The 21,079-nt window shown below is 40.6% G+C and overlaps 1 long non-coding RNA gene across 2 annotated transcripts in view; it reads right to left on the bottom strand.

Moving 5' to 3' along the window:
• Positions 1 to 21,079, bottom strand: part of LOC148055015 (uncharacterized) — a 59,732-nt gene that overhangs the window by 26,813 nt on the left and 11,840 nt on the right. Inside the window, exon 3 of one of the 2 annotated variants that reach the window (XR_015705947.1) lies at positions 6,921 to 7,813. The exons of the other annotated variant lie outside the window; for it this stretch is intronic. This is a non-coding gene — a long non-coding RNA (uncharacterized LOC148055015). Of the gene's footprint in view, positions 1 to 6,920; positions 7,814 to 21,079 lie in introns of those variants that run through there. 2 annotated transcript variants of the gene reach the window in all.

Below are 21,079 nucleotides of genomic sequence, written 5' to 3'. Positions count from 1 at the left end.
CAGCTTAAGACTTTGGACATGTAAAATGGAGGTTCATGTGACAAAGTGACATTGAAATCATTAAAAGGCAAGATTTGTGTCTCCAATTTAGACTCATACATTTGAAAAATGACCTTGTTTATATTTGGGACTAAAGCAAATCAAGGGATAAAGATATCCATGGCGTTTTGTTGTGTTTCTTTTCCCCAGCCAAATGAAATTAAACCTAAAAGCCATATTTATTTACATTATATGTTTATCTACAATATCTATTTATTATAACAATTACATCAGGGCTTATAGAGCAACAAATCTAGTGCATCATTAAAGCCTACAGGTTTGCAATTTCCATAAGTAAATACCACACCAACACATACTGCAGGGACATTTGTTTGACTTGTCGCTAGACTTTGCAAGTAGAAGGAGTCCTATGTATCGGCAGCCTTTGCAAAAGCTGATGAGAGAGGAAGCCTGTAAAACAGAACACAAAAGATAGAGCTCCGGCACCACTACTGGGTAAGATAGATCATGGCTTCCATTAAGAAATACCTGATATTCTGGTTTTTATCTGTCTAAAAACATACACTTTGGGGATTGGGTAGCTAGTAGAAATCACCTTTGATCATTCAGTCCATACTCTGTCTGAAAAAGCTATCTGCCTATCCGGGGATACTGATTAATGTTTCTTTGAGAGGTGAGTATCAGATCATCTCAGAGAGGCTACTAAGAGGCTGTTAAGGACGTATTGGAAACATGAAAACCTCACCCAAAACCATCAGCCATAGAGTAAAATCCTATTTTGCAGAGTGCTGGCCATTCACAGGGAGAAAGGCAAGTGCTGAGGTCAGGTGCTTACATTCAAAAACAACCAGATGAAGAAGAAAGTATTGTTATGCTTGGAATACAGAGGGGGAAATGGAACATACGAGACAAAAAAGTTAAAAAAGGATTTAAACGCTAAAAGCTCATTGAATTCCCTTTAGATGACTTTGAAAAATTCTAGGCTAATGATTTATAGCCTAGGCAAGCTTAAGGCTGAACAAAACACAAACTTACACTTGCGCCAACATCCAATATTTACCTCTATCTTGCACAGTGTAATTCAGGCATGATCCTGGACTGTACCTAAGTCACATGAAGCCTGGCTGATGATTACAATGTTACTGTTTTTTCTTAGCCATTTACCTCTTAAGGCAGGCTGTTTGCTACACAGCCTTTCCAAAGAGCTTCACGTACATTTTGTCTCTCCTCTATAGGATATATATACGCCAGCGTTTATCTTACACAGTATTCAAAAAAACCTAGAGAGAACAGATTGTGTTTGAAACGCAAAACAAAACCAGATTAAGCCTTGATTTTTTTTTTTCCTTTAAAATATGATTTGACCTAAAGGCCACCGGTTTACTGTGAATTGCAGCTACATATGGTATGGCATGAGCCATCCCGTAAGAATCCTTACAGCAGCGCATTTGCACCGAGCCCTGTGCTTGCTCTGTTTCAGAGCACCTCCAGGAATCTATGATTTTAATCCCCTAATGTAACTGCCTGTCACGTTTTACCAGTAAATTTGATTGATTGCATTTGCTTTGTTTTAATGAGCTCTCAGACATGATAAAGAGATCTAAAAAGCCTAGCTAAACATTTATAATTCATTCATAGCGTACACACATACCTAGTACCCGCAGAGTTACGTAGGTTTATACATGCACACTGAGAAATCAACACACATAATTAAGATTCACAACATATACAGACCTTCGCATCTGATCACAATAAGAAAAAAGCTACAATTACTTCCTCTTGAAACAGACTGGAGGATCAGGACCCATTTCTTAAATATATGGTGATTGCTGTCAGATACTGCTTGCTTGCTAAACTCAGGTGAGCGTGAGAGAGTTTTCAGTGCAGCATCCTCCAATTTTAAATCTATGCCCATCTTTGACCATAGTCAGAGCTTTTATCAACAAAAATACAGACCTGCAGTGGACAAATAGATATACTATTCCTAAGTGAAAATATCACTAAAGGATTAAACAATAGGCTTTAGGACAGATCTCTACAGCAGCAGTAAGCACGCACACACCAAATCACAATTAAATCGGTTAATTTATGGCAGCATATGCAACCGTCCCTTCTTTATGCTAATTTAATCAATACAGAAACATTTGCACAATTTTTTCAATGACCAGATCATCAGCAAAATGCCCAGGAATAGCCACCTGACATTTACTTCATCAAAACAAAATGGCTACCAGTAAAAAATTATTTCGCGACAGATCCTTATGGTGCCAGAATTAAACGAGAATGATTGAATACGAATGGGTATAGAGGGCAACTGCTAGAATGAGATAATTAGGTATTGCGGCACTCTAATCTGGGGGGAGTCCATTTTCTTTCTCCACGGAGGAGCGGTCTCCGCTGCTCATCAAATTAGTAAATTCCATTAAGCATTTCCAACTGCTGTTGAACTAGTAATGATGAGACTTATCAAAGATAGCCCAGCTTCACCAAGACAGTCAGGATTAGTCAGATGAGCACCAGCTAACCTGCTTTTCTGCAATGGCCCCATATCAATTTGCCAACCCCCTGAGCTCCTCCATCTACTTTGTCTCAAAGTTACAGCCAAGCGACACATGACTCTGCCCCATTTCTTCTTAATTGTACAAATACGGACGCTGGCACAGACACAACTGCACAGGTGAAAATCAGAAGTCAATCTTTAGGACAGCAACCATGGCATGCTCACTCCCTATGTCTCTCCTATCAGCGAGGAAGAGGTAGTTTCCTCCTCAGTGAAAGAAAACAAGCAACCTCGCATCCACTGCAGGATAAGCATGTACACAGAATAGCTGACGCTACAGCGTTACCCCACATAACCTGGCCATGCACATAAATCTAAAGCTCCCGAGGCCCGGGAAAATAATGCATTAATGTATGGGAGCCTTGTTAGGAGCCTGCAGCAGGGACACATGCCCCTATCAATTATACATCCCCAGCGCTGAGCGGGCACCAAATGCAGAGGTTTCTCAAGTGTCCGTGCTGAGCATCTGCGCACGGATTTGCTGCCTACAGGGGACAGAAGCCCAAAGCAGCATTTTCTACCTGAGCAATTTTACTTCACCTATGCAAACATGCCCTGCTGCTGTAAAACATAAATGTTTTACTGCATAAATGAGTCCGAGCTCTAGAAAGAGGCAGTCACGCAAGATGTCAGAGCCACTTCATCCAGACAGGCCTGCCTTTACCCTAGGAAACCCTGCTTGCTTTTTAAGTGTCAGAGTTTGGTTTTTCGACGTATTTGAATATTTTCTCAAGTTTGACTTGTGTCAAACCTGAGCTCTTAAGTTGAGTAAACCTTAAGGGACAAACCCCACCAGGATGTATCTGTCTACACATGCAGCCCTCATTGCCAGTGAGCTGGGATACCTGACAGTAACGAAAGGATTATGAGTTTAGGGAAGAGCTAGTCGCATTCCACAGACAAGGAACTGGCACGAGAAAATGATGTAGGGAAAACCAAGGCCCAGAACAAGCCAAAGTCATCACTGATTCAGCTACAGAGCCAAGAACATCGACTTGGCAAGAAGAACCAGATCTATACTACGAGGAGACCTTCCAAGTCAAATTTCTATTTGCGTTATTAATAAAAAACCTCTTCGCAAACAACTAGAAGAAAAATTGATTCCATTCTCTAGCAGAGCAAAATCTAATCGAGTTACACAAGGTGACATCTCCAAAAGCCAAGCATTTGATTACGAGGATGGGTGTTTAATTAAAAGGGTCGAGTACTGCATCTGTAAAGCTGCAGCTCGAGGAAGAATCTTCTGATTAGATCTCTGTGGCCAAAATAACCTTTGCTGACATTTCTTACAAGACAAGCAGAAACTGGTTCATCATGGAAGTAATGGGAAAGGACAGTGTGTTTTGTTTCCACTTGTAAAGCTTTGGAAATCTCCTCTCATAAACCAAGTTAAGTGAGCAAGTGGGCAGTGTCTGGTTATGTTTGTTTTTTTTAATTCATAGCAACATGGACTGTCCTATAGTCATGCCTGTAATTATAACAGCCAGATGTCCAGGGCTCAAGATAAGATTAATTACTTTATTGCATGAGGAAAGGTTCATCTTCCAGTGCTCCTTCCCAAATTACTATCCCTGTCTAACAAAGGACTTGAGTATTGTACAGGTCCCACATATATTTAGAAAATGGCCACTGTGCTGTTACACTAGCAGTTGCAAACCCATCCCAGGTGAGTCTTCTGAAAACGTCTGGACACCACAGCGATGCATCACAAGCTTGTACTGAGGCCTCCCCATTATGTTGCAGAAAGCTCAACCAAGCTCATTCAATCCATGCGCACTGCTGAATAAAAGTTGCTGAAAAATTACAAACCTCGAAAGCTGTCCCTACTTGTCGTTTCCTTCTCACATTCAGTAGTGTTGCTTTCGTCTCTGCTGATCATCACAAAGGCAACAGTTTTACAGTGTCACAGTGCAGTAATACCCACAGGTCAGAGGACAGCGTGATGGAGGGAGGCAAGTATTTGCTAAGTATGCCTCCCTTGCTTGTTAAACTAAAAAGCAGCAAGCAATGAAACCATTAGAAAACACAAGTTTATGATATTTCTCACCACCCTGCATCCAATGGTCCTAGAAAAAAGCACTGTGGTTTTATAAGATAAGGAATAATTATGGCAAAGACGTCTTACTGTTTCCAACTCAGAAGAAGGAGAATCAGACCCATTTTATACTCCCACCCACAGTGAGCTCCTTGTCTGAGCAGGGGAAGATGATAAACTCACCGGGATTGTGAGTTTGCCCCCGCTTGCGCACTTGGCAAGTGCCTTTGCCTTGGCTCCTGCAGCGCCTTGTCAGTAATAAAAGGACGCAGAAAAGAGGATAAAGCAAAGGGTGGGAGGCACCTCGCAACAGCAGCATTAGGACAAGGTTTGCTCAGGTCTGCCTGCTGTGAATGGGTATCTGATCCCTCAGGTTAAGAAATCAAAGGCAGCCAAATGTGGCACCAGCCATATCCCTGTCAGCTATAGAAAGTCGTATGCTTTAATCAGACTTCCCAAAAGATTACTCTTCCATTGGAGAACTACAAACCTTTTGATCAAAAATAGCAATGAGAGTCCTAAGGAAAAAGCTAGGAGCTAATTCAGCTATACATCATCTCTGACATCTTGACCTAAATAAGACATCCCCTGTAGAGTTAATGAGGATATAATTTTATCATGGGCAGAGACACAAAAGTGAGCCTTTTAGAGATCCAGAAATGACTGTCCCCAGGCTAGGCTGGTGCTAATGCAGGAAGCATTCCTCATCGACGGGATTATTTTAGATAACACTGAGTTTCTCTGATGATCCCCCCCCAAGTGTTGAGAATAAAGGCAACATTTCCTCTGGAACTAAGCCACCAGAACAGTTTTCAATTAGAAATGAGTGTTAATCAGGATAGCAGAATGCATCCTTCATCCTTCTTCGCAGGGCAGCTGGATCCTTTAGAGACGGACAAAGCAAGCAGTTTCTGGCTGCCCCTGACGAGCACCATTTTGTTAATGCTGCAAGGCAGCCCTGACGCCGAGTTGTCGTACCAAGATACAGGAGACGCTCGGCAAGCTCCCAGCTTTACCGTACACACTCCTCTCTGATCTCAAGCAAGAACCAGACCTATGAAGTGGAAATAATAATCCTGCCTTGGTAAGCAATTTAGGACCTTCTAACTATAGGCACTCCTGCCTCAGCGAAGATCAGAAGCAAAAACTACTTTCTTGTTCTGTTTTTATTTCAAATAACAAAGAAAATATTTTCTTCAAAACATTCCTATTCTAAAATATCCTGTTTCTTAACACGACGATACTCTTTGGTATTTTAAAAGTAAAATTCAAACAAAATGACACATTTTGAGAAATGAGCGATGGAAGCAACTTTCGATAAAACCACTGGGAAATGAAATTTCTATTCAACTCTAGCCGAAGCTTTCATATTCTAAAGTTACTGAAGCAACAAGCTCCAAAATAATCACATGGGAAGCGTAGCAGTGAACTCCCAGAGCAGTTCCCGCTGTCTACTTCACAATCTCAATTAAAGGTCTTGCCCCAGGACTTCAGGAGCTGGTACTTTGAGCACTTGCATGTAAACAGTTTGCAGGATTAAACGATAAGATTAATGGGCATGTCTTTGTCTAGGGAAATGTAATCTGCAACGTTCACTGAAACAAGAAATAACAGCATTTTTGCAACCGTGCAAAGTAAAATGAAATTAGAAAGTAATTGGCTGTACTTCAAAATTAATAATTGTTTGAATGAGCACATTATAAATACAACGTATAATCAAATCCAAAGGACATATTATTTAGCATGAAAAGTAACTACAGAAACATCTTTTAATGCATTAGTATCTTGCAGCAGCCTGACTCAGACTATGAAGCTAACCTTTCTCTCTAAATTTCCTTTTTTTTTTTTTTATACAATGGGGTGTTGTGGGGTGTTTGTTTTGATTTAAAAAAAAAAAAAAGATAATCAGATGGAATTGCTTAGGACTCATCACTTGTACCCAAGAGGAAATTATATAAATTTTGAAAACAATGATTCTGTAAACAACATTTTCTTTCATTACAGCTCCTGATCATAACATCAGTTTAAATGAAGACAAAGGAAAAGACTCCAAGGAAAAGTGAGGAAGGTTTTGTGCTCATTCTGTTTTCTTCTCCTTGCCCATATTTCAGACATTGCTTAGAATACCACAGGAACCTGCCTTGGACTTGCTTCACAGTCCAAGCTTTCCTGGAAAACAGCTGATTACATGAATGAAATGCAATTGGAAGAGGGCACGAAGCGCGCTTCTGAAGAGACAAGGGTGAAGGTGGTGCTGGGGTATCGAGTAGGGCTGCCAACACTGGCTTGATTTGAGCTGGAGGACAGAGGTAGATCAGGGTGTGCGTTACCTCTGACAAAATGAACAGGGCTGACCCCTCTCCATCAGCCAGGCTGGTGGAAAACCACTCAGCAGAAAAAAAAAATAAATGCAGTGCACCCTGGGAAAGCTGTACGACAAGTAGCAATCCTTTGCTTCTATTATCATCACATCTTTGTTTTAGTGGACATGTAAGTACAGCCTTAGCATTAAGTGTGTCCAAGTTTTTTCCTGAATTGGGACTTCCAGGGGCGGTCTGGTGGGGCTCACTCATTTCATGGGAAACAAAATTACAGCACATTTAGCAGAATACCGTGGAACTGCAAATACTAAGTGAAACATCTCTGCATAAAATCTGAAAAATTAATCCTTGTAATTACTAATGCATCTTTACTATTTATTAATGATGACAGATTTCTTCTGGAAAGACAATTTATTCCGCCTACTATACATTAAGGCACCGAGAAGAGCAAAATGCCATGTCAACGCTTCTTAGTCACGCATATAAAGGTGAAATTGGAGCATAAACCTGAATGGTGATATACCCACTATGTTCCACCCCATATATTCTGAACTTCGAGACCGCCATTCCCTCTCAACCCTTGTCACCTAATCTCTCTAGAGGCATTGCTGGTGACATTAAACTTTTTGAGCTCTGTTATCCAAAGATCAGCAAATCTAACCAATACTTCCTCATACATTAAGATGCTGTAGATTCTCATTATTCTTTGGGGAGAGTGATATTTTCATTTTTCAGATTATGCAATGAAATAAATCAGTGTAGCATGTCTCCGCAGTGAAAAATACTATAATTTAGCTGCTTTTGCAAATCCTACTTTAATTTTCTTAAGTGACTCATCGTAACTGGGAGCATCCATGGATCTCATCTTCCTGAATCACTCTGGTGTTTTCAGAAACCCTGAAACAAAAACAATGAGTCACTTGTCTAAATCCATCTTCTACTCTTCTGCAGGCTTCCACTACGATCAGAAGTATAAGAGGGCACGTCTTCACCACAGGACATTGTTACAGCTAACTCCATATGCCATGCTTCCAAATCAGATTATGGAAGCTCCGTATCCCATGCTTCCAAATCAGGGTATGGGAGGCAGCATGGTCTGCCCTTCCCTTATAGAAGACTCGAACTTCACAACCCAAACCTGCACTGGCAGAGGGAGGAGGCAGTGCCTGTGGTACTGAACAAGCACAGCACCAGTCCCAAGAGAGTAGGTGGCAGCAGTGGGGAACAGGACATCTATTTGGAGAAAAGATGCAGAATTTAGCAGGCAATGCAGAAAGTTTATTTAACTCAGATTTAACCATCTCTATCTCAGTTCTGGAGCTGGGCAGCCATTTGATGTCCAAAAGAAGGAAACTGTGTTTTAACCTTCTAATTACAATGAATGGAGAAGTCACACAATTAATTTAAAAGAAAATGCAAAGCAGATTTACCACAGGATGCCATTAGCATCCCAGAACAATATTTAGTTAAACGAGTTTAACAAAGGCTAATGCATGATTAATGTGCATGTATCCTGCCTTTCAGCTGTGCTGGGATAGAAAAACAGTTTATAGATCGTATAAGAAATCACCTCTTAAGGACACAGCAACATGCATTACTTCACAAAATACCATAGGGTGACTCTGCTTTTCTTCCTAATCGGCAATTCTGCTTCTGCAGCTTTGGCTCCTCATGCATTTTTAAAAGCTTCAGTCTTTCTCCTTCTGTGCTTCTCATGTCTCAAAAATTACTTTCCAAATGCAATTAACAAGTGCATTAATTAAATCATTATTATGACTTCAGATTTTTTTTTGAGTATTTGCTCAGGCATATAAAACCACAAGACTGCTTGTGGCCCCTAAACAAGCACCTCCAGTCTCTTTGCACTGCTTTCACTTCCCCAAATCTCATTAAACACGAGCCGAAAAGGTTCATTTTCAGGAGGTGTAAACAGGTGCTATTCTGCAGCACAGCAGAACTGTACTCGCTTTGCCAGCTGAAGTCTGACCCCTAAAGCGTATTAAAGAAAAACAGGAGGCTTCCACACGCATCGAGTCCCAGCTTCATCTGTTGCGTACCAGTGGCTACCCTGCACTTGAATGGTTAATGCAGGATGAACGTCTCTGCAGCTTGGCACACGAGAACAGAATTTCACAAAGTATTTCCCCTTTCGACCCAGGGACGGGAAGCATATCCTCCTCTCTACTCTTAGTCATATTAGCAAGGGCAGAATCTAATCTTCTGCCTGCCCTGTGGCAAAGCACGCCAAAATCCTACTCTTTAAAAAAACAAAGAGAAGAAGGAACATAAAGACAGCTTTACATTTTATATTTCATCCTACAATGCGAAGTGCCAAATATGGAAGAAACACAGACAGTACTTCAAGGCACAAGACAGTTGTATTACGCTGACCACTGTAAAGGAAGGAAATAAGAGACTCCAGCCTCTTTATTCCAAGCCAACATCAGTTGATGCTTAAGACTTGTTTTATCTTACTGTGAGATCATTCACAGTCCTAAGGATCTTTAATTTCTTCTTCTAATTTATGGTACTGGCTGCAAAAGCAGAAATGCTCACAAAAGATGTTCAAATACTATAATAGGTACTGCTATACTGACTTTAAACAGGGTCAATTTTCCTGCCACATCCATGGCAGTCTCCTTTGGGAATAGAGGGACAGTTTCCTCCAGGGTCTGAAGGTAAGAAATCTTTTTGCTAAAGACAAACCAGGTCCTGATGTGCAACAGTTACAAACTGCAGACACTAAAAAATTATCATTGTTTGGAATTAGCTCCCGTTTGCTCACCTCACTTTAAATACTTTTCCACTGTTTGAGTAGTTTAATGTATTGCAGAGGAAAATCTGGCCAGCTTAACTTGGGCATATACCTTAGTTCTTTGGGTTTCAGTGGGATGTAAAGTAAAGCACAGGCTTGTTTGATTCAGCCAGCTCTCAAAGCTGTATAATTTCCTTGTGCAGCTACTGTTGGGAGAATGAGTCATGCAAGAAAAGAACTCATTTTCCCATGTCTTCACTTCTTCTAGTTTGATATGAAAGGTTTTTCTTTTTAATTAAGGAAAAGAGCAGCAGTTTACAGCTGTCTTGCAAGATCACATAGCTCTTATGTACTCACCTTTGATTTTTTTTTTCTTTGCCAGAAGAAACAGGAGAATATTCAGGATTAAGTTACATCCCTTGTTACTTACACACTCAAGGCTTAAAAAACACATAATCAATCTACAGCCATGCTTAACCTTTCCTAAGGGCTTTACAAAGAATTGGACAAACATTAATGAATTTTGCTTTATAGCAGTCCTGGATTACCCAGGAAAGAGGCAGGGGGAAGGAAAAAAAAAAAAAATGAACAGCTTATTCAAGAGCACAGTGCACGTAAAAATGAGTTCTCCCAACCTCCAAGATCTGTATCAAGAACGCCCTTCCCAGCTGCTCATGCATCAGATGTTACTGGTGCTCAAAACACATACCTGGGGCCAGATCAATCTCCACATAGCCATCTCCCTGCAAATCTGAGTTTCAGCTGCATCATGTACCCAACAAGCTGTCTCACCCTATTAATGGATAGGCATCCTTCTGAAAATACAGAGACATTAAAGGCTTGCCTTTTTCCTTGATTATTAACCACGTGGGAGGGTCAGCAGTGTATAACTGGTTTATTGATTTACAGGAGTTTCAGGGCAGCTTCGAGGAAGCTGTGAGCCAGCTGTGTTCTCCTCCACTTCTGTGCTGTGCAAGCCTTTATTGAAGCAAATTAAATACCACCCCTGCTGTAACATACGGACTGCTGTGCTTGCACAACCGTTGATTCTTGGCCGATACCCATGGCTTGGCCTGGCAAATATAAAGATCTGCTACAGCATCAGCTGAACAGCCAGGGCTCTACAGCTAGGGGCAAAACCAAGTCATAGCCTCTGTGCTTTGGGAAGAGAAAGGGACTTCAAATACGCCTTCACCAGTGCATTCCACATTTGCTCTTTGCCAAGCTCTTGTCCTTCACAAATCATAGCCAGAAAGAGCACAAGAGAGCTATATGCCCTGAAATAAAAGACATTAAGCACATGCTTATCTTTAAGCAAATGAGTAGTCCCAATGAAATGAATTCACTTAAATCAATGACTCCTAATACAATGGTCTAGTTTTCATTACTATTATTCATTATTGTATGTAATGTGGTTAAAATCCCAAACAAAACAATAAGCTTCTGCATCATTGAGCTGATAACAACTGTCACCATCAATCCCAAACTGTCCTTGTGTAAAATAAATACAATCTTCGACACCGGTCTTGCATGCCGATCAGAGAGCTGTTTAAGCCCATGGGAGAGTTCTACATTTCAGCAGGGTTTTGTGCAGGATCACAATTTTAATAGTGACGCTTTGAGAGATTTGCATAGTGATAGCTTGTTTGGGCAAGGCAGCATTTCACCACTGTCATACCTGGAGTGTCTGCCAGCCACTAGGTACCATTCACACCCATGCCTAGAGACAGCACAAGACCTCAAATGTTTATAGACTGAAGAAACTAGATGAACAGAAGAGGAGAAAATAAGAGACTACATAGCCCATCAGGGTGAGGCCAGGAGCTGAACTCAGGTTCTAGCTCCCGATTTTCTGCATGTGCTTGAAAGCCTGGGTTTGATACCTGTTACATAGAACAAAACACAGTCGGGAAAAACAAAAAGGCAGCTGTGTGTGTGTGTGTGTGTGTTTCACAGAAACAGCTGATCCTGGTGGGATTAATCTACATCATCACTGTCTTTCCTGAAAGTAGCATTTTTCTGAGCCCATTTAAAAAAAACATTTCTGGCCTTCCTCAGCCATTCTCGTGAGAGTTCCCAAGAGTGACACTGGCATTTATTAAATGTTTAAAGAGATCATTTCAGCTTTGTATTTTGTGCGAGTGAGCATTTTTATGCAAGAAAAAAAAAATGCCATAGGAGCAGTCTCACTGCCACAGCTTGGCTCCCTCATTAGGCAGCCACTGGCCTAGCAGTGAGGCTCTATGTTACATGAGCCCTTGGTGATAAGAAACAGGTACTGTTCATCCTGTTACTGATGAACAGTCTGTTGGTGGTGTGATAACAGATCGCAGCAATAGCACCTCTTCCTTCACTGTGATCTCCGTATTGCACATGTTGAGCTTCATAAGCCTGGAGAAGCTGTCCAGAAACCTGTCTGCTCTCTTTAGGTCTAGCACCAGGCTGTACCCTGAACATCAGCTCCTGCAGAAAGGCATCTGATGTACAAAATTAGTTTCTTGGCCTCACTCCAGTCTTGAAACGGTAAATGCTTTAATCCACAAAAGCCACTACAATAATTGGCACCTCTGTGATAGTGGAGAGCGCATAGACCAAGCTAGTCACCTCTTTTTACCTCCTAAAGGTCACCCAGGAAAAGAGCTACTGGGGAACAGCCCGAGAGAACAGCATGGGGGACCTTGCTCCCTGCCTGCACCCAGCCTGAGAAGAGAGATATGGCCAGCCCGAAACCCTTCATCCACCTTCCCCAGTTTTCCCTTGTTCAGCCATGTCTGCTCTTCAGGTACACCAAACATGGGGGAAGATGCAGCTCTCAGGCATTATCTATAAACCAATTGCAGTTTGCAATTTAGTATAAAGCTGAGACCAAAACAATGCTGAAGCACAAGCATTCAGGAGAAATTGAGTTGTCTCTGCTATTTGAAGTTACCATGCAATTTGCATGCAGGGATATCTCTTGTTGCTATTATTTATAGCAGCTGTACAAGGGTACAAGGACAGATGGATCCTGCAGGAAATTATCAACATTTCCTCCAGTCTTCTAATAAGCCCTGCTCATCCCATGCACACACACGCACTCCCTACTGTGCAGATTTTTTGCAGTGACAACTGCCTCAATTAGCTGCAGCAGTGTCTCGTATGAACCTGGAAGACTTGACCTTTTTTTTTTTTTTTTTTAGTCGATGCATTGATCCCAGCAGAGTTCTGGTAAAACAAGAATGATTCCATTTACAGATAAGTAGCCAGTTAAAGATGAGCTTTTTTTGACTCCAGCAAAGATATCAGTTCCTAGATAGTGGCCTGATTCAATATATAGAGTGACTGTATGATAGGTTCCTTTAGGCTGGTAGGAAAAAAATCCATCCCCTGTTACCTAGCTCATGACGCTAACTTGCATTATTTCACATTATCAAAGCGCTACTATTTCAGCTGAATATTCATGGATGCTTTGCTCCATGTTCAACATACTCCACTGTCAACTGAAAAGGCATAACCCTCTTATCAGCAGCTCTTACTTTGGCAAAGTATCATACAAGTCCACGGAGCTTAGTCTTCAGGCAATGCTCATTGCTGAATGAGAAACCAGACGCAGCACTCCCTGCCTGGGAAGCCATAAGGTCAGAAGCAAAAGTCGGAGCACTCTCCCCAAAGCCAGATCCGAATGCCTGCAGGTTTAGAAAATCCACAACTAGAGCTAAACAATGAGCTCAGATGCTCATGTTTAAGTTCCAGCATACCCTTCGGGTGTCTGCTAAAGACAAAATTTCATCTGGCCACTTTTGCAAAGCAGGAGGCAAAATGTAACACTCAGTATGTCCAGCATGGGATTGTACCTCAGAACTTACTCAATATCACATGGAGATGTGACGCTGTTTGACAGGAGAAAAAATAAAACTTTTTTTAAAAACCTAGCAGAGAAATTACTGTGACAAACCGTATCAGGAAAAAAAAAATCTTCCCTGGAATATAATTGCATTCTTTGCATTAGGATGAAATCCTATTTCCAAGCAATGAACTGTCTGCTTTGATAGTCGAGTTTGAAGCAGAAATTGTATAGTGCCAAAAATGATTTAATACAGGGAGCAAATTTCTATCTCTCTCCTGCTAATAATGCACATATGCAATAAGTGGAAGTCATGAGACCAATGTAAACATGTTGAAGAATCAGTGAATGAAAATTTTAAAATCTCTTTGATCACTTGTTACTGTGAGAACAATACTCTCAAAACTGTTTTGTAGCTACCCTGTAATGCTCCTACACCATCTAAAACAGGATGTAGGTTGGTCCTTTATAAAGATTAGGTAAGTAATTTTGCATTTACCAATGTAAAAACATGCACATGGACAGTTACTGAGTTAGAAGTATGCTATATATTACTGTAGAGTGGATAAAGTTATGTAAAACAACCTAGCTTAACATGCAGTGAACTTAAGAGCTGAAGTGTCACTGGATGTCATCAAAACTTTAAAGAATAGATTTTTCAAAGATGCAGAGAGAGTTTAAACATTTTCTACTGAAAGCCAATGAAGTCAGGGAGAGAGAGAGAAAAAAAAAATTAAGTTCTTACAGGTACAAATACCTACCAAGGGAGAACAGAGGACCAAAACATTACCTGAGGCAAACGTGCCTTTGAAAAAATCCCTTTTGTACCTACATGACATGGGTAACTTTAAAGTGAAATAACTCCTGAAAACTTTATCCCTCTTCTGATGCAAGAGCCTGGTTTTATTGAAGAGAAGAGAATACCTACAAGGAAAGCAAGAGGCAGCCTTACATGTAACCCTGCTTTTCATGTATGACTGCTTAACTTGGCTACGGGGATACCTATCTCAATGCAAAGAGCCCATACGCAGCCAGAGATACTGGAATGCCCCAGAAGATCACAAAAATGATGCTCAAGTCAAAGCAGCTATTCTGTAATTCTACAGCATTTCGTTGCATCAGGTTTTGTTCAGCAGTGTAGTATTAAATCATCAAGAAGAGGTTTTCATTTTATTTCTAAGCATGGAAGAACATGGGAGTTATCCTGCACTAATCAACCCCCAGCCTACACATGACAGGTTTTTTTCATGATTTTTAAAGAATCCATTTTGTTTTCCAGAAAATAAGCCCATTTGTGATAGTTAATAGGTGGTGTTTTGTCAGCTCTCAAGTGTGTGTGAGATTTAGCTAGGCAAAATGCCAAGTACTGATGCTTCCAGGCAAAGCCATCTCTTTAGCACAGTGATGAAGAGCTTACTGATGCTCCTGAACTTTGCTCCTTTTTTTTAATTGTTATATTTGTTTTGTTGTTTTTTTTTTTTAAATCAATCTCTCAAGTCTGCCTGCATTCTTCCTCCAGATTCATGACAGAAAACTGAACTCTGTTCACACTGTGTAAAACTGGTGTGACAGATTGGAGCAGAACAGTGGAATTGCCATTTGGAGCTGTAAAGTCACATTTATTTTCAGCTGACTCTGACCTTTCCGCAGTTAAGCCTTCCTTCTTCTGTTTTTAATACGCAGTGCTGAGCTTTTATTATCAATAATGCAAAAGGTGCGAGTAAAGCAGAAGCTGGCCAAGAATGGCCAAAAGCTGATTAAGTAAATCTGCAGATTTACTACACCTCTGACACTCACGCATCACCTTTTACAACCATTTCATGGTAACAGGCCAAAACATATTAAAAAAAAATATTCTCAAGTATAGTTTAGTGAGAAGATGTACTGAAGCTGGACAGAGCAAGCCCTAGACTGAGAGTAATTAGTATATGCAGAAAAGAGAAAGCGGAGAGGACTAGAGTTTCACTCAAGACCTTTTCCAAATCCATTCCTTAAAATGGTGGAACAACTTGGAGGAGCAGTTTGCAATCAACATCATCTCCCACATGTCCTTATCAGTGTCCAACAACTATGCTGTTATAAGAGCAAGAGCTTCCGTTCATAACTACCACCACTAACAGGGATTATTATGAGCAGCTAGTTACTAAGACTGCATCTTCTCAGCCTGTAGAGAGATCAAAACGTCCATTTCAGTTTGGACTGCCCAGGAACAAAGCTTATCTTTGCAGGAAAAAGGAAAGTACAAGAACTTGACAGAGCTCTTGTAGATTAGGGCCCTTTCAGAAATTTATTCTCAAAAAAGCATATTAGCAAAGTCTCCTTCAAAATCGTTTTTGGCCAAGTTATCCTGGTTTAAATTTTCAAATGAGGTTATCTGCTCAGATCCATTCTGAAATAACTCTTTTGTTAAATTCACATCCCATCTTGCTCCGGGATAACTTCTTTATAACAAGTTCCTGGAACATTTCTTTAGCAAAAATGTACATGCTTTACATTCAAATATGGTAAATTAAATTCTTTTCCTACAACACAAGTACAATTCTCCCCCCATATGAAGAGGATTCAAGATCTGTGAGGATGCAGAAGATTGACAGAACTGGATGGCATGTATATAAGGCAGTTTTCAATAACAGCTATGCATACGCAGTAGTCCCTGCCCTCTCTTAACTCAGATTCTCCCCTAACAATGCTTTTATAAAACTTCAGAAGTTCCACATTTCTCATCAGATGACAGTTTAACCCTTCATTAAGAAAGGGGCGTGCTATTTACTTTCCACAGCAAAGTCATGTTTCCTCTAAGGCCGTTGCTTAAATAATGAATAACAACTGTGTGTGTCAGGGAAGAAGGTTAAAATATTTCAATTAACTATATTACTTTTAAAAATTCTTGCACGAATGAAGAAATTTGTACACTGGGCCAATTCTGCCAATGCAGCAGATTTCTGCATTCTTCACCTTTACAATCAATTATCTGATTGCAATGCCCTTGGCTTCACCATTGCTTTTCTCTGCTTAGCGATGGACACTGACTGAACTCCTCAGCCCGGCACTAAGCAGCCCTCCATTGATTATGTGCGTATTATTATTCCCTGTAGCCACGGCATGATGTACAGTCACCGCAGATCCAGGATGCTTGCCCTACAGACTTGAACAGCCATCCTAAAATGAGACAATAGCAAAGGTGAAACCGATAGAAAGAAAAACCTGTGATAAGTCAGCAAGATCCTGAAGATGTAGCTGTATATATGGATAGCAAAGCCATTCAGATTTATATCAGTCACACATGTTTTAGAGTGGACATAACCTCTACCTGCCTTAGAAATAGAATAGATAAGTAAGTGTCAGGAAGCAGCTTTTCCTGAGAGCAAGTCGTTGTACAGATATTTCTCAAAGGACTTATTCCACTTTTTGCTGAAGCGGCAGATAGTGACCACAGTCAGAGCAAGGGTATTGGACTAACTGAAGCACCGCTTTGATCAATATGGTAATTCCTATCTGGCTACTCACTTTACCCAAGGTGAGTGTTAATGGGTCCACACAGCATTTTTTGATATCTTGAAGTTACAGATATCGTGGTTCATCAATTCACTAATTTTATCAGGAGTGCCAGTGAAACAAATGCTTTCAAGAATAAACAGCCACCTGCTGTCTGTCAAGAAATGATCTAAATGTAAAGCAGGAATAAAATGAAATAGATTTTTTAAATCTGCCTTAAATTAATTTTTATACCTCCTTGCATGATGGCCTAAATAAGTAGTATAAAGATAAAAAAAGACATAAGCACGGCACCAATTGCCCTAAGTATGTCTCGTGAATTTATACTACCAATAGAAAATGGAATAGGTATTCGGGCAATAAGTATATGACATTTTTGCATAGCTGACACAGGGTTTGATCCTGAATAACCCAATGAACACGAATAACTAATTGACACAGAATTTCAGTGGAAGGAGAGAAGTTAAGGGATACTGATACAATTAAGGAGTTGCAGGATTTGGCTCAGATTGTAACGGACTGATTTACAGCTGATTAAAGTCAATAGAAATATTTCATATGGCTATAGAGGAGTTCAAACGGAGTGTCAAAGCAGCCTCCTTTACTAAGATAGCTCAGACACTTTCCCATAATTTCGTCATTTCTTTAGACTAGTGAGGGATGATGCTGAAAAGGAATTAATATTTCTCTTGCCACTTTGACTCCTAATTCTTGAGAGTCAAATGAATAGGTTTCTGCCAGGTTTATACATGGGTGCAGAGCAGGAAGAGGAATAATGTAGTACATGTATCTTCATTAAAAATGGTATGAATTCAGCAATTCTGTATTGAAGTTGTCCATCCATGTTTATGGAATGTTAAGAATATGAAAGGATACCATACGTTTAGTATTGAAGTGCAGTACTGAGTAATCACCTTTCATACATAAATATATAAATATGTATGCGCATGCATATTTACACACTATACTGAAGCTGCAGCACCAAAGCGGACATACTATACGACATAGAAAGCATATTTGGACACACTATTGGAAAACACTTCTCTTAAGGGATGGGAGATAACGGGACATGATGTGGAAATAAGGGCTTGGGAAGCCTGTATTGATTTAGCTTGGCTATCTCTGGCAGCTATCCATATAATCTTATTACTGCATTAAGGGCTACATTATTTTTTGCATTGGGATTAAGTCTACATACATTATGGAAGTCATGTAAAGACAGAGAAAGTCTACGGTCCATTATAATGTGTTTAGACCTTAATGCTCCAGAAGACTATTAGCTACAGCCACTCATTCTCATTAACAAGGGAACTCGTGACAATATCTTCTTGGAATCATACCACCCTTTCCTCATCTCCCTCAGGCTCGCCATTATCATTTTACAACCCTTTCCATGTCGTCTTTAGTTTTCAATTGCTGAAGCTAACTGAATGGAAAGGAGCCTAAGATCATGCTTTGACACATCAGAGGAAATGTAAGACAGAGAAAGTAAGTCACATAATGGGGAGGGAAAGGGAAAAAAAAGTTTAAGACTACAATCTTTTCAGCCACTTCAGGAAGCAGAGTTCAGTAGGCAAAGACAGGAACATCCAGACAACATTACAACATTTAATACAGACTAACTTAGAATAGATTTTAGTGGAATATACTTCTCCGGCATCTAGGAAGGAATACGCCGTATCATTCCAAATGCCCTTAGATTTCCTTCAAAGTTATAACCTGTACAAATTCAGCCTTTTCATTTTTGCCGTGTAGTTAGAGAACAACTAGATACACAGAAATATCCGCTAACTGCAGCACACTGTTCGCCAGTTCCCTCTGAATGGCCACTACATTCCAGACATGGTAATAGAAGTTTAATCAAACTCAACGTAAAATATTCCCAGGGTGTTATAAGGACCTCCTGGAGGTGTTGGGGGGGGGGGGGGGGGGGAAGGGGGGAAGTAGCTTGGAATGGTGCTAATAAAACACTTTGGGCATAACGTTACCTTCATTCTGTCCTTGAAGGTCACTGACTATCACTCAGGAGCATAGCTTCTGTTCCCATTAACTAAATTCTATTCCTCAGGCCAGATGACTATAGATTATCACCTTGCAGAGCAGACTTTGGCTTGTTTTCTACTTCCTGCAGCTTTTTAATCTCCCAGAGGAATTTTCCCTGCCTACCCCTTGAGAGTGTGCAAATAAGCTCCAAAACGTGTGGCAGGAACATCATAATATTCTCTCACCTTCCAATGAGAAATGTTTCACTGATGCCAGTTTGCCTCAGCTGAGAAACCTTTGCAAATTACTATTTCAGCCCTCAGGAAATCTCTGATCTGGGGTATTTCACCATGTTGCTTATTAAAAGCATCTTCTTGACAAGAAAATAGAATACTAATATCTACGATTTTACCTGATTATCCGAAATCTCTGAAATTGAGCTACGGTAAGAGAGGAATCCCATTTGTAGCGTTTTCACAAGGAAGTGGTGACAGACTGGGAGAAAAGTGTTGCCATAGTTATTTAAAGATTCCCTCAAGAGCTTTTTTTCTATACAGCAAATGAAAACTCAGTATAGAGACGTGACTGAAAATCTCCAAGAGAGTTTTAAAAGATGCTAAACAAGAGTTAGAGTTTAACCAACCATCCCATTTATAATCTGCTTTTCCTTTACCAACAGTTAAGGCTAGTGAAGTGATGCTGACTTGGCATTTTTTCAGAGAATAGGGTTGTTAACTTTAAGAAAACAACAGGGGCGATTAATTCTTCACACCTCCTAATTCCACTATAGAGTTTTTCAGTTATACACCTATGATACATGGCTGAGAACAAACGCAGAATCAGCTGAGAAAGAGGCTTGGATGCAACATGCATGCCGAGGGTGTTGTACAGCAGCTTGTACAATTAAGTACAAGTCCATTTTTGGGATTGCTACAAAAAAACAAATGGGAAATCATTAACAGTGGGCTGAAAGGGCAGTGTCTGTTTCACATAGGATGAAGATGGATTATGTTTTATGGGTACAAAGAAAAAAAACATACTGCTTCAGTTCAAAAGGCTCTATTTATTCTAATGGGAGAATAATAATAATAAAAAAATCTACCACAAAACTAAGAGCCAGAGCAAAAATCCTCTTGAAATAGCACAATATAAATCTTGGGGACAATATGCTGTATCAGTTCTGCCTCGCACAAGGCAGCTGTCCTGAAGGAACAAGCTTGTGTGGAAGTGCTGTAGAAAGCCACAGCACCCGTACACATGGGTAATATGAGCAGACCGCACTGTTGATGGCTTTTCGACTCACTGCCCTGCCCAGATGAGCAGGCAGAGCACAAAGATGTGCTACATAGAAAGCAAAGGACTATTTTGAGCATGAGGCTATTGATCCCTGTTACTGGTACTCTACCAAAGCAGACCTACCTTGTCATCCAGGGGATGACAGAGACAGCAGAGCCTTGGGTAGTCCCTCACAGCCTACTTGCACCTCTTTCCTAGCACCCCTTTCTTAGCATCTATAACCACGTTTCTACTTCCAGCTCCTTCTACGCCCAGCACAATGTGCTGTGAGAAGGATTGATAGAGTGCCATCTACTGTTACAATTTAAACTTTTCCTACAGTTAAAGGGACCAAACTGAGAAATAAAACTAAAATCGGGAGCCCTGAAGAAAGAATGAGCTGGGCTGGGCGAGCTCCAGAAATGCATGCAACAGGCAGCTCAGCACACAGGTGACTGCGTTCTCTAATGAACTCCAATGCAAACAAGGTAACAGTGGAGTAAGACTATTTTTCATAGCAGGGACTGAAATATAGAAATGAGTGAGGTGCTGGTTTGTGGTAGGAGAAGGGAAGCTCTGGGCAAGGAATCCATTTCCCAAACCCAGCCTATTTAGGGTTTCTTTCAGCATGAAGCTTCCCAGGCTGCACCACCAAGGTTGTCCTGTCTGATAGATACTTTCCTTGCCCAGGTAAAGGACAAAAGCTTGTACCAGGTGGGAGTGGTACAGATGGCTCAAAGACACACTTCTCAAACTCAGAAAGCAGAAGCCAAAATAGGAACAGGTCTTAGGGCTGCCCAAATTACCAGTCCTTCATTAACTACACAACTCT

This window comes from Nipponia nippon, unplaced genomic scaffold (genome assembly GCF_047370975.1).
Source record: "Nipponia nippon isolate SJK-2023a ecotype South Korea unplaced genomic scaffold, ASM4737097v1 scaffold_27, whole genome shotgun sequence".
Classification (NCBI taxonomy): domain Eukaryota; kingdom Metazoa; phylum Chordata; class Aves; order Pelecaniformes; family Threskiornithidae; genus Nipponia; species Nipponia nippon.
The sequence above is the reverse complement of the archived record's forward strand: the minus strand, read 5'-3'. Positions and strand labels throughout refer to the sequence as shown.